General features: G+C 30.0%; 1 long non-coding RNA gene across 1 annotated transcript; it reads left to right on the plus strand.

Moving 5' to 3' along the window:
* Positions 1 to 1,391: 1,391 nt before the first annotated feature.
* Positions 1,392 to 2,356, plus strand: LOC113372167. Its single transcript, XR_003366725.1, has 3 exons — positions 1,392 to 1,471; positions 1,819 to 2,051; positions 2,222 to 2,356. It is a non-coding gene; the product is annotated as an uncharacterized LOC113372167 (long non-coding RNA).
* The last annotated feature ends 13,383 nt before the right edge of the window (positions 2,357 to 15,739 follow it).

The following is a 15,739-nucleotide window of genomic DNA, read 5'->3' on the forward strand; positions in this document are numbered from 1 at the left end:
AATTATCATTGGTTTGCAGATGAACTAAAGTTAGCAACGGACGCCATCTTGTTTTGCAAATGCGCCGCTAGATGGCTTGTTAATAGTTTGCAGAAAATTTGCAAATAATAAATATTAATAACAATATGAAATTTTATACGAAAATGAATCAAATTTGTGAAATACAAATGATTTATATTGGGTTTTAGCGTTGCAAATATGATTGTAATGTTAAAAAGGCGTTTCAAACTTTGGTCAATTGACAGTTGACGCCGTTTTGTTTTGGTTCAATACCGAAGAATTTTTCGTTGCTTTTTTGCAAAAAAATAACTGTACAGGTGCAGTTTTTTAATGTAAATGGATACATTAGGTCAAAGTTTATTGAATTTTCATCAATAATACGCCGTGAAAACGGTTATATTATTTAAAACAGGACAAAACCACCGTTGGTGATTATGGCCGCCATCTTGGATTTTGCAAATGTCACAAAATTTGAATAGCGAAAAAACGCAAAAATCTCAATAAATATTATGTAAAAGTGTAATAATAATAAATAATATGTGATAAATTTATTGCAAATCAACAACAAAGCACGCCTACGATATTTTTACAGATGTAAACATTGTTCACAAATCAGTACCAGACGGTGTCACTTGTTGTGCGAATAAAACTTAATAATTAAGCAAAATTATAAAGAATAAAAGTTCTTACCTTTTATATGTGTAAACTGCATACCGGAACACACTTTATAACACTTTATAAACACTACTTGGTTGTAAAATAATTATTGTTCATTTTGATCACTTATTGTACTTGCACTACGAGATGTTCACTGTTCGGGAGCTGACGCACTAATGAGCTGCGCGCTAATTAGCACCGCCTTATATATGCTGCTTGGAGGCTACTCGCGGAGGCGCTCCCGTGGGTGAAAGAGCCTCCGGAAGAAAACATAACCCCTGTCTCAAACTTGTTAATTATTGGGATTTAAATCAAACTTCATGAGTAAAACCTCATATATATGTTGAAAACTATAAAAAACTTAATTACAATCACTAATTAAGCTCTATTCGTTAGTAATTAACTCACTAATTAAGCACTATTCGTTAGTAATTAATCACTGCACAACAATCAATTGTATGGATTCAAAGTAAACAGAAACAAGCAATTTTAAATAAATTCGTTAAAACCACACAATGACACTATGTAAAAATGATTAAAAACAATATGCTTGGCACAATAACTTTGCAATACAATTTTGGCAACCGATTTCCACACATTTTTTTACAAATTTGAATTTGTATAAATATATAACCACAAAATTTTTGTTATTCTTTCAGTTTTAAACGTCAAAATTAAATTCATGTAAACTAATAGCAGTGAAGTGTGCCACATAATTGAAACTATGCGAAACATCTTATTCTTTATTGTGTTCGTATCAAAACTGCAAATATTTCAATAAATACATCAGGATATGATAAATACCGATTAAAATGTAAGTATAAACTGCTAAAACTTTATTGTAATAATATTTATATAAACTTTGTGTAAACTTGTGTAATTGTTTTTCACAAGTCTTATCAGTCAAATGTCATGTCAGTTCAACTACCATTTTTATTAAAAATGCTGTATTTATTGATGAATTGTGTTCAATTACCTGCAATAGTACAGAAATCTGTTACATTAATACAGTGACTATATTAACAATTACTTAATTCATCTGAAAACATTTTGTATATATTAGACCCTACAGTAAGACAACTGAAGGTTTCTCTATATTTGCATAATTATTAATAATAAGAATAACTACACAGAATGTATAATCAAATCATGATTGTTTAGGGTGTAATGGAGGATTTGTGGAGATATTTGGATTACTCTACTCATTCAAGACAATATAACCTTGTTGTGGAAATGACGAAGCGCACACTTTTAAATGCAAATAAAATGTATAATAAATATATAAATAAATTGTGCACTTTAAGATGACTGCCTGTATATACTAAATTATATTCTAACACTTTACTCAAGTTTATTATGATTTTATCAATCAGTCAGGAGAAATATCATAAGAGGTAATTATTCTCGATTGTTAACCTAATTTATTAATGTTGCACAGAATTTTAGTTGGAAAATAATCACAAATCAAGTCGACTTTTATCTGTAATGCAACTATCGGTTTCTCTATATTTATATAATTAGAACGGCTACACAGTAAATGTATAATCAAATTATGATTCTTTAGGTTTTAATGAGGATTTGTGGACATATTTGGATTAATCTACTCAATCAGGACAATATAACCTTGTTATAAAGATGACGAAGAGCACACATTGCAATCGCAAATAAAATGGATACTAAGTTCACTTAAAGATGACTGCCTGAACATAATGGATTATATTCTAATACTTACAGATACTTTCCTCAATTTCAAAAATTTAGTTTGGTATGATAATTTCCAGCAATTTGCCTTAAGGCACGATGCCATACACCACTAATTTTTAATGAAAACTGATATCACTAATGCTAGATATCAGTTGAGCCTAGTGTAGGATTAGAACTTGAACCTTTATGGTTGCAAGGCCATGGTTCTTACTACTGCACTATGCAATTTCAAATAAAATATAAGAAGTTTATAAAAAGAACGATGATTCATAAATATACATTACCTTTGTATATATTTATAAATATTTGTATCAAATTTGCACAGATACATTTGCACAGCAGGATCAAATATTTCGAATAGATACTATAATTCAAAAGGTAATATATAATTGTCGTTTTTATGAAAATTATTATTAAAAATAAATTTTTCATTGCCGTTTATTGATGTTTCGCTCCGGGGAACATGTGTCATATTTGTGATCATGGACAACTTTTTTCATCATTTTTTGCTGGCATTGGTCTAAAGTTGTTTGAATTTGCTTATTGAAATATTTTGAAAATATAGTTCTGTATATAAATATACAGTTATAAATAAAAAAGTTTTTTAACAAGAATTAATCCAGTTATTAGAAAGAATTTTGAATTTAAATTGAAATTGAAAAAAAATGTCTCACAAATCTTTCAACTTAGTTCTTTTGTTTGTTGTAGTTAGGTTATTCGTGTCATTTTTAGGTTACTCGATTTTTTCAATAATGAAATTATCAAGTTCGCACCATTTTACAATCCCGATCAAATTAACCCACTTTGGTCAATTTTTTAAAGGGGACATCTCAAAGTCGACCGATTCTGAAAAATTTCAATTCATAGTTGAACAAAAAACTCAACTCTTAAAATCTTGGGGCAATTGTATTATTATTTTTTACTGTGGCCCTAAAAATGTGATTCATAGTTACAGTTGCAAAGTTTGAATAAACAAAATTAATAAAAATTAACTAACAACCAAAAAATGGTCATTATTTTTGAAAATATTAAATCATTTTAGCAATAAAATTTAGTTTAGCATTTTATTATATATAATATCTCCAAATGTATATGATTTATTTTTAGATTTACATCCCAAATTATCTGATAGAAATCTTCACGGGCATAAATTTACAGAAAATTTGTTGAATCTTATATTTAATTGAAGATAAAGGCAAAATCTCTACAAATTATTATAAAAGTATATTATGAGAGTTTCAATATTATTTTGGCAATATAAATTGTAAGTAAGTATATCAACATTTTTGTTAAAATAAATGTATAGACAACAAATTCACAACTTTTTTAACATTTTGAGACCATTCCAAAAATTAAAAGTTTGTATACAAGTATATTAACAAAAATAATTTTAAATTGATACTTTTATTACTAAATATTTGTACATGTTTTAAAAATTATAACTGGTATAAATATTAGTATACTATTATTTATACCAGTTATAATTTATATATATTAAGTGGTAAATCTCAAGAAAATCATATGGAGACATTTATATTATTAATACTTGAACAAATTTATATTTTTCATATAAGCATTTAATTATAATGATAAAGCAAACGAAATTATTAATAATTGTGCAATAATTGTTAAAATATATTGTATCTAATTTATTTTTATATTGATTATTTAACAGAGAACTTCAAGTACAAAAATTTGCAGCAAATTTCTTAAACTACATATAAATTTATATTTGAAGAAATATAATAAGATAAATTTATTACAATATCTATAAATTATCATCAGTATTTTGTATACAATTTAATTGCAAAATTTTTATATATTGATATTATATTTCATAGAGATCAAACACAAAATATTTTCGAGATTAATCCAAATATGTCCACAAATCCTCATTAAAACCTAAAGAATCATAATTTGATTATACATTTACTGTGTAGCCGTTCTAATTATATAAATATAGAGAAACCGATAGTTGCATTACAGATAAAAGTCGACTTGATTTGTGATTATTTTCCAACTAAAATTCTGTGCAACATTAATAAATTAGGTTAACAATCGAGAATAATTACCTCTTATGATATTTCTCCTGACTGATTGATAAAATCATAATAAACTTGAGTAAAGTGTTAGAATATAATTTAGTATATACAGGCAGTCATCTTAAAGTGCACAATTTATTTATATATTTATTATACATTTTATTTGCATTTAAAAGTGTGCGCTTCGTCATTTCCACAACAAGGTTATATTGTCTTGAATGAGTAGAGTAATCCAAATATCTCCACAAATCCTCCATTACACCCTAAACAATCATGATTTGATTATACATTCTGTGTAGTTATTCTTATTATTAATAATTATGCAAATATAGAGAAACCTTCAGTTGTCTTACTGTAGGGTCTAATATATACAAAATGTTTTCAGATGAATTAAGTAATTGTTAATATAGTCACTGTATTAATGTAACAGATTTCTGTACTATTGCAGGTAATTGAACACAATTCATCAATAAATACAGCATTTTTAATAAAAATGGTAGTTGAACTGACATGACATTTGACTGATAAGACTTGTGAAAAACAATTACACAAGTTTACACAAAGTTTATATAAATATTATTACAATAAAGTTTTAGCAGTTTATACTTACATTTTAATCGGTATTTATCATATCCTGATGTATTTATTGAAATATTTGCAGTTTTGATACGAACACAATAAAGAATAAGATGTTTCGCATAGTTTCAATTATGTGGCACACTTCACTGCTATTAGTTTACATGAATTTAATTTTGACGTTTAAAACTGAAAGAATAACAAAAATTTTGTGGTTATATATTTATACAAATTCAAATTTGTAAAAAAATGTGTGGAAATCGGTTGCCAAAATTGTATTGCAAAGTTATTGTGCCAAGCATATTGTTTTTAATCATTTTTACATAGTGTCATTGTGTGGTTTTAACGAATTTATTTAAAATTGCTTGTTTCTGTTTACTTTGAATCCATACAATTGATTGTTGTGCAGTGATTAATTACTAACGAATAGTGCTTAATTAGTGAGTTAATTACTAACGAATAGAGCTTAATTAGTGATTGTAATTAAGTTTTTTATAGTTTTCAACATATATATGAGGTTTTACTCATGAAGTTTGATTTAAATCCCAATAATTAACAAGTTTGAGACAGGGGTTATGTTTTCTTCCGGAGGCTCTTTCACCCACGGGAGCGCCTCCGCGAGTAGCCTCCAAGCAGCATATATAAGGCGGTGCTAATTAGCGCGCAGCTCATTAGTGCGTCAGCTCCCGAACAGTGAACATCTCGTAGTGCAAGTACAATAAGTGATCAAAATGAACAATAATTATTTTACAACCAAGTAGTGTTTATAAAGTGTTATAAAGTGTGTTCCGGTATGCAGTTTACACATATAAAAGGTAAGAACTTTTATTCTTTATAATTTTGCTTAATTATTAAGTTTTATTCGCACAACAAGTGACACCGTCTGGTACTGATTTGTGAACAATGTTTACATCTGTAAAAATATCGTAAGCGTGCTTTGTTGTTGATTTGCAATAAATTTATCACATATTATTTATTATTATTACACTTTTACATAATATTTATTGAGATTTTTGCGTTTTTTCGCTATTCAAATTTTGTGACATTTGCAAAATCCAAGATGGCGGCCATAATCACCAACGGTGGTTTTGTCCTGTTTTAAATAATATAACCGTTTTCACGGCGTATTATTGATGAAAATTCAATAAACTTTGACCTAATGTATCCATTTACATTAAAAAACTGCACCTGTACAGTTATTTTTTTGCAAAAAAGCAACGAAAAATTCTTCGGTATTGAACCAAAACAAAACGGCGTCAACTGTCAATTGACCAAAGTTTGAAACGCCTTTTTAACATTACAATCATATTTGCAACGCTAAAACCCAATATAAATCATTTGTATTTCACAAATTTGATTCATTTTCGTATAAAATTTCATATTGTTATTAATATTTATTATTTGCAAATTTTCTGCAAACTATTAACAAGTCATCTAGCGGCGCATTTGCAAAACAAGATGGCGTCCGTTGCTAACTTTAGTTCATCTGCAAACCAATGATAATTGATTTAAATACTTAAATTATTATTTATTCAATAATTATAAATACCTATTTATTCAATAATTATACTTATATTTTTTTACATATTATTTTCAAGTTACATAAAACAATAAATATAAAATGGAATTATTTCATATCATCTAGATGAAAATTTTTTTAAAATAAAGATATAATGACATAATTCCATCATCTATTTATTATTTTATATGACTTAATTAATATAAAATTATAATAAATATATAAATAGTTATTATTTTCCATCAAATCTAATGTTATATTTTTCATTATTTTCAGATTTTGATATGATCTTATCACTTTGATATGATCTTATCACTTCGAGCCCACATCACTTCTAGTTTGCAGAGAGATGCAGATTTTGCAGATATTTATAATATTGAAGAGAATGGGCGAAGATGCTGCAAAGGTAGGATTTTTTTTATTTTCAACTTATGGAAGTTATATTATTTATTTTTTCACTGAAATAAATAAATAATTTTCATAGCCTATGACGATGATTTTTATGTAGGGCTGATGTGCAATTATTTTCTTGTTTTTTTCTGGTTTTTGTCATTTTTTGGTTGGTTTCTTTTTGGCGTTTTTGGTTTTTATTTATTTCGATGTTGCAGAGAGTTCTTCATTCGATCGTGTGGCATTGTTACTTGTTGAATTTGTTTTATTTACATTGAAATAGCTAGGATATTTTTATTTAGTTTTTATCATTTTTATGTATATGCTTATGTATTTATTTATGTTTATATGTGTATATATATATATATATATGTATATATGTATGTATATATACACACATGTGTTTTCAGGTATTTAAAGATATACGATGAAAGGTTTTTGGGCATTTTTTGCAACAATTTAGAGAATTCAATAATGAAAAATGTAAATCTTTATTATAATAGAATAGGTTTCGAGTTTCGATTTGACACATCTTCAATGCATACAAATAATCAAATCAAAACAAAGGGGTGATGAGAACACTGATTAATATAATACATAGTTATATATATATAAAAAAAATCAGTATTCAAATAAATTAAATAAAATTTATGAAAGTACTTGTGACCAAATCATTGCAAACATTTGAATCAAACTTTTGAAAACATTTGAAAATTTGATTCAAACATTTACCATGATACGATCACAAGTATCTTTATATATATTATTTTAATTTTATTTTAATATTGTATGTTTTTTTCATAAATAACTATACGTGTTATATTAATTAGTGTTCTTGTTTTTGAGTTTTGAATTGATTATTTGTATGCAGTAAAGATTAGTCAAATTGATATTCGAAACTTATGCTATTATAATGAAAATTTACATTTCTCTTATTTAATTCTTTCAATTATTGGATGGATATCCGAAAACATTTTATTCGTTATATAATATATATTCTCACTCTATAACTTTTTTTTAACTCTAACTACAATCTCTATTACACTATTTGTCTCTGTATTCGAGTTTCTGTATATGTATGGTCTCTTGTTGTTTCTACAACTTCTACTGGAATCTATTATATATTCGTTAATCTTTTGTCATCATTTATATATCAGCGCCATTTAGTAGCCGCCAACCCCATCTCGGCTATACCTGAACTTTTCCTAAATAGTCAACTAATTTGTCATTGTCATTGCCTAAAGTTCCTATCATTGCAATTTCTTTCATCACTTTGTCCCTCATGAAGTATTTATTCCCCCTCGATGGGTTGTCACCTTAACGCGGTGGGGGGGTCTAACTAACCAAAAGTTACCAAGAACAACCCACATAATTTGAGCCAATTTTTATATTTGAATTTCGTTTATTTTTCAACTTACTCAATATCAAATATTTCTAACTTTTATTCATTGCTATTGCATTGTTTTAATCAGTAAATTGTACTAAATTTCCACATCTATTATTAACGGTTTCAACACCGAACTGTTGTATGTATTTCATTTCTGCCGCCTATTTCAGTTCCTGAATTGTTTTTCTCTTCTGCCCGACATTCACTTCACTTGGCTTTACTTTACCGGGCAAGTGTTTGCCTTAATGGGCTCTGCTCTAATCGGCTTGCCGGCGTCTGGTGGAGTTTTGCATTTGTGTTTGTGATTTTTTCCCTTCTGCTGCCTGAATAATCGTTTTACTTTACCGGACAGGTGCTTGCCTGTAATGCGTCGCTTCTGTCGCGGCTCGCCAACGTCTGGTGGGGTTTTGCGTTATTTCAGGTCTCAACGAATGCCCTGAACGATGGATCACTTGACATGATGTGGGTCGATGAAAAAATCGACATATCGAACGCAAATTGAGGTCAGAGGATAATGTTCCCGGACCGACTGCTGCCTGAGTGTCGTTTCACTTACCAGACTGCTGCATCCCTTAATTGGTTTGTCAGCGAATGATGGAGTTTCGTGCATTTTAAATGCGCGTGCTCTTAAATAATTTATTGAACGTGTGAACCAGTCCAGCAATGGGCGATTCGAAGGTTCCTCGTCGATACAATTCAAGTGCGTTCCACAAAGAACGTATGACGACCTCAACAAGGCAGTTGTCTTTAGACAAGAAACTAAAAAGGATTCCCTCAGTAGCGGCGAGCGAACAGGGAACAGCCCGGCACTGAATCCCCAAGGGAAATGTAGTGTTCGAGAGGAACCGATCTCTAAGGTCAAGTCTCTCTAATGAGTCGAGTTTGCATGAAAATGCAGCTCTAATGGTGGTAAATTCCATCTAAGGCTAAATGTCACCACATCATATAGTGAACAAGTACCGCGAGGGAAAGGCGATATCGTTCAGGGAAACAATTGAGAACACCCAAACACCTATGTCAGCATTTTACCTTTTTATACAAGTTCAAACACCGACATTTGTTTATTTTTTATTTATTTTATTTTATTTTATTTTTTCCTTTTCAGTTACCGGTTTAAATACCGAAATCTTCATTTTTCATCTCGTCTTTTTTCCGTTTTTATACCGGTTTGAAAACCGACTTTGATGTATTTTATCCTTTTTTACTGGTTTGAAAACCAATATTTCTATTTATTTTTCTCTTTTCAGTTACCGGTTTAAATATCTTTATTTTTTCCTTGTTTTCACTTAACGGTTTCCACACCATATTTTCCCATATTTCAGTCTTACCTATTTCAGCTTTTTACTTTTTTTAAGTCCTAATGGTTAAAAGTATTACAAAAATCAATTGGCCACAAATGAAAACAGCTATATAAGGCCCTCTAGAGCGCATGAGTAGGGCTTCTCTTTCAGCTCTTCGAGTCTTATTACAAAAATAAATTGGCCAAAAAGAAATACAGCTATGTAAGGCCCTCTAGAGCGCACGAGTAGGGCTTCTCTTTCAGCTCTTCGAGTCTTAAAGGTTAAAAGTATTACAAAAATAAATTGGCCACAAAGATATACAGCTATGTAAGGCCCTCTAGAGCGCACGAGTAGGGCTTCTCTTTCAGCTCTTCGAGTCTTAAAGGTTAAAAGTATTACAAAAATATATTGGCCACAAAGAAACACAGCTATGTAAGGCCCTCTAGAGCGCACGAGTAGGGCTTCTCTTTCAGCTCTTCGAGTCTTAAAGGTTAAAAGTATTACAAAAATATATTGGCCACAAAGAAATACAGCTATGTAAGGCCCTCTAGAGCGCACGAGTAGGGCTTCTCTTTCAGCTCTTCGAGTCTTATTACAAAAATAAATTGGCCACAAATAAAAACAGCTATGTAGGGTTTATTTTTAAGCTCTTCAACTCTTCACCTCTTCGAGTCTTCAAGTTTTCGAGTCTTCAAGTCTTCAGTTCTTCGAGTCTTTGAGTCTTCAAGTTTTCAGTTCTTTGAGTCTTCGAGTCTTCGAGTCTTCGATCTTTTAAATTTTCAGCTCCTTATGTCTTGATGCTTAAACGTATTATCACAATGCAATGACCAATGCCCAATGACCCATGAAAAACAATTATGCCTCTCTCCATCTTTCAATTTTCAGGACCTTTTTCAATGCAATGACCAATATCCGATGAAAAACAATTATGACACTTTAAACACTTTCCTTCTTTCAATTTTCAGGACGACGTCTTCACTCGCATTCCTCGCTTTCCTCGCTTTCCTCATCTTATCAGTTGCTCGAATTCCATACACCTTTTATTATTAATATTATTTTTTTCTTTTGTACATGTGTGGCCAGTAATTGTGACATTGTGAGTGTGTAAATGTGTGGCAACAAATGACGATGAATACGTTTGCTTTTTTCTTCTTTACTAACACTAACACTTACACTATACCTTCATCCCTCATCCCTTATCCTCCCCTCCCCCTCGAAGGGTTGTCACCTTAACGTGGTGAGGGGGTCTAACTTTAATAAAAGTTACCAAGAACAACCCACTGAGTGCGAGTCGAAGCCGTCGGGGTAATAAATTATAATACATTTACAGTTTTTTTTTTCATTTAACTTGATAACATTTTTTTCTGATTGTAACTTAACTTATCGATATCTTATTTTAACTTATGTTGTAAAATTATGTGTTATTTACATTTTTAAATAATATTTTTACAATTATATGTGATTTTAATTATTTTTTGGAACTTTTGGAATTCTTTAGCAAAATTCCTTCAGACAATGCAAATTATTTCTCAACGCATTTTTCTGACGCCTGCATCATATAATTGTATTGTTGATATTTATATATATATGTAGCGAAGTACTGTCTATATATATATATATATATATATATATATATATATTTTTATTTGTCTATTTATTTATTTATTTATACGCCAATCGGCTTCATACAGTTTTATAATAAAGTATGCTAATTTATAGCTCGTATATTTATATATATATACACATAATACATATATACATGCACATCTACTTACATACATATATACTCATATAATACGCATACATATACATACATACACATATACACATACACATATAAGTACATAAATACATACACATACATGCACGCAGACTTTATAAAAAACTATGATGATTAAGTAACATAAAATAATACTTTGTTTAAATAATATGACTTTGGTGATAAAATTAATTGCACAAAATATTATGATGTTTAAGCTATTATGCACGTACTTTTTTGAGGATTGTAGAAAATATATGTAGAAAAAATAAACAATGGAATTATGTCATGCATGTAAATTACGCCTTGACACATGAATTAACTTATTTATCAAAAGCCTTTTATATAAACCGATATATAAATAAATAAATTATATATATATATATATATATATATATATATTTATATTATATATAATATAGAATTTTATGATATGACCCACTTGCCAATGCAAGGAATAGTTGATGTTTTATATTGAATAAGTCAAAATATAGTTTTAAATAAAATATTAAAGAATGTTTAGTAATAAGTAACTGTTATTGAAATTACACTGATGATGAGGCACACCTTGGTCTCGAAACGTTTGTAATCATAAAATAAAGTTGTGTTAAACAAATCTGAGTGCTGTTTTGTTCATATTAAACAATTAATATATATATATAATGTATAAAATAGCATTTTTGCAACTAGAATAATATTGTTATTTAGCAGTAAATTGATTATAAATAATTTTATTTTAAATTATTAAAATATTAACTGTCCAAAATGTATTAGTAAATATGTTTAATCAGTTCTTGTGTAGCAGCCGAAGAGTACACATCGATTAAATAACTAATATTATTGTGATGTTCCCAGTGACTAACGGTTCGGGCGGCCGGCCGCCCGATCCGAATTCTGATACCTGCGTTTCTGATATCGGTGCAACGATACCAGAGGCGACGAACACTTACGTAAACAAATTAAACGCAGATATGGAAATTTGTGATATAGTGAGTGAGAATTTAAGTAAAAAGATCGCTAATGAGAATAAATTAATGAAAGAAAGTTTAAATTGTAAAAGTGGATTTAAAATTAGAAAGATTGTTAAAGGCGTCAAGAAAGCTAATGGTAGTATAACTAAAGCAAGTAAAAAAGAAAAAGGGTTATCAAAACAAACCAACAGTGAAACAAACAAGAAGGCAGTGAGTGTATGCGAAGAAATAATGGAAACAAATATTGAATCGAATAAAAATGACAATAATGCAGCTAATGATATTAAAGAAAATGAAGTTACAGTCTCAGATAATGAGGTGAATAAATTAACTAAAAATAGTATTCTGAATAATATAAATCGATTTGAAGATTTTGACATGGGACCATACATAATTTATGTCGAATCAACAGATAAAAATATAGGACGTCTACACCCTATGGCGTTAGGAAAAATAATACATAATTCAGGTTCACACTTTAAAACAGATTTGTTAGAAGTTTCAGTTGTGGGGAAAAACAAAGTGAAATTGCAATTTAAAAATGCTAATACTGCAAATAATATACTAGATGAAAAGATTTTGGAAAAGAAAAATCTCAAAGCATATATCCCGAAATATTTGCTTACCAGACAAGGTATAATATTTGATGTGGATTCTGAATTATCAGAAGAAGAAATTTTGGACGCGATTGAATCCGACATACCTGTCCTTGAAGTCTTACGTATGAAAGCAAAAAATACTGACGTAACGAAGGTTAAATCACAATGTGTTAAAATAACGTTTAGAGGTACAGTGCTACCTAACAAAGTGGCAATCCATTCAGTTAAATGCGTGGTCAGACCATTTATTCAAAAAATTGTGCAATGCTATAGATGCTGTAGATTTAATCATATAAAGGAACAGTGTAAAGGAGATCAAAGATGCATGAGATGTTCCGGCAAACATAATGTAGTCGATTGTAATGAACAAAAAGTGGAATGTGCATTATGCAGAGGAAACCACCCTGCAAATAACAAAGAGTGTCCGGTATTCATAAAAAATAAACAAATAAAAGAAATGATGGCATGGCAAAATATAGCCTTCCATGAAGCAAAAAACGCGTTAAACCAAAATAAATATGCTAGAGTGGTGAGAACAGGGTATGCTAGTAATGACTGGAATAGGGATTTTCCAGTTTTTCACACAAAACAGAGTGGTTATGCGGGCAAATCAGACAACAATTTGGACAAAAATAGATTTGAAATATTATCAGATTTAGAGGAAGTAGGGGAAGCTGAATATGCTAATACTATACAGTTTAGTAAACCAAAAAGATTTACCCATAAATCTTTAACCAAAACTAGGTCGATTCCAAAATTTACATCGAGAAATAATATTGAAAATGAACGAGCAACAATTCATAAACCTAGCACCGAACCCAAATATAATCCAAGTAAACGCTTGAAAACAAACACTGAACATGTACAGGAAGAGGATAATAGTAATATCATCGGTAATCAAGATAGTAGTAACATCATTGGTAATCAAGATAGTTCCATCGATTTACTCGAAGACTTTATAGATAACATTAAACGGATTTATATGCCGAACAATACTGAACACTATAAAATATTAGTTGAGATATTAAAAAGGATGGAGAGGTCACAACTTAGACTTGATAAAGATGATAGTGATTTATGAATCCTGTAAACCGTGAATATGAGTGTTATTACCTTATACAATATGAGTATTTTACTTGTAGTAACCTTTGATTGGCATGCAAAAAAAAAAAAATAAATAAATAAATAAATAAATAAACGATTCTATATTCACTTATCTCCTTATGATTAAAATTTTTCAAATTAATATTAGATCACTATATTCAAAGAAGTTGCAATTGGAAGCCTATATGAAAGCCAATCAAATTGATATTGTAATTTTATCTGAAACATGGATGAAAAAGGAATATAAATATGATATATCCGGATACTCTTTAATACATACCAATAGAGACGATGGATTCGGAGGTGTAGCTTTATATATTTGCCATAGACTACGTTCCGAAACTATAAATACCGAGATATACAGCAACACAAAAATTCAAATTTGTGGGGCCAAAATCATAGTCAATAATAGTACTGTGTTTAATATTTTTGCGATTTATTGTGCTCCAGGACACAGGACAAATCTTACTTATTGGACTTCTTTATTTGGAAACATATCGCCGCCTTTTTTAATTGCAGGTGATTTCAATGTGCATCATACGAGTTTTGGCAGCATTCATAATAATCATGACGGAATAATTTTAAGCGAAGCCATTAACTCAGAGGGGTTATGTGTTCTGAATGACGGATCGCCTACGTTATTGAGAAGACATGACAGAAATCCTTCTGCGATAGATTTATCTATATGCAATCCATCTGTGATGCTCAGTGCGGAATGGCACGTCACAGATGAAACTTTGGGATCGGACCACCTTGGTATATCAATTCGGATTGGAGTGAGTAGGGTTAATATGAATAACAATACTATTAGAAACAGGCATATTTGGAAAATTAAAGAAGCTGACTGGAAGAAATACGAGCAAGTGACAGATAAGCTATTGTCAGAATTGATATTTGATAAAGATCCATCGGCTACGTACGGTAAGTTTGTTAAATGCATAAATCAGGCGGCTTTGTTAGCAATTCCCATGTCAAGACCTTACTTCGGTAAAAAAGATAGATTTCTGTCAACGCCTTGGTGGGATGAAGAGTGTGAGAAATTCAATAAGATGAAGCTAGAAGCTATTAGAAAATACAAAAGGTCTCCAGTTTTGGCTAATTACATCGAATATAAAAGAATTTTAGCGAAATGTCGTATAACGTTCAAAAAGAAAAAACGGGACAAGTGGATTGAATTTTGTAATTCTTTTACAAGATCAACTTCATCTAAATACATTTGGGATAAAGTAAAAGCCTTGAAAAATAGAGTAGTGCAAAGAAATCCTTTTCCTATAGATGAATCAGATAAGTTCCTTAACAATATTACCCCGGCCTCAGCAACAAATGAAGTGATTATTCCAAGTGCACAAGAAATGGATGTACTGGAAGGTCCTTTCGCAATGCAGGAGCTTCTTTTGGCACTAAAAACAAATTCGAACACTACACCGGGTGCGGACAATATTCACTATCCAATGTTGAATAAATTATCCAGTTTTGGCAAGAATATGTTACTACGGGTTCTTAACGAAGTTTGGACCACCGAAACAGCTATTCATGAGTGGAAAAATATAATTACAATTCCAATTCTTAAACCAGGCAAAGATCCTTCAAGAGCAGAATCATATCGTCCTATATCGTTGTCTTCATGTATAGCGAAAACATTCGAACGACTGATCAAAAGAAGATTGGAATGGTGGGCGGAAAGCAACAGGATATTTTCTAGTTGCATGCTAGGTTTCCGTAATAATCGGGGCACGATTGACGTTATCACA

This window comes from Ctenocephalides felis, unplaced genomic scaffold, assembly GCF_003426905.1.
Source record: "Ctenocephalides felis isolate EL2017-DRISC unplaced genomic scaffold, ASM342690v1 CF-g0.4_SCAFFOLD_01604, whole genome shotgun sequence".
Classification (NCBI taxonomy): domain Eukaryota; kingdom Metazoa; phylum Arthropoda; class Insecta; order Siphonaptera; family Pulicidae; genus Ctenocephalides; species Ctenocephalides felis.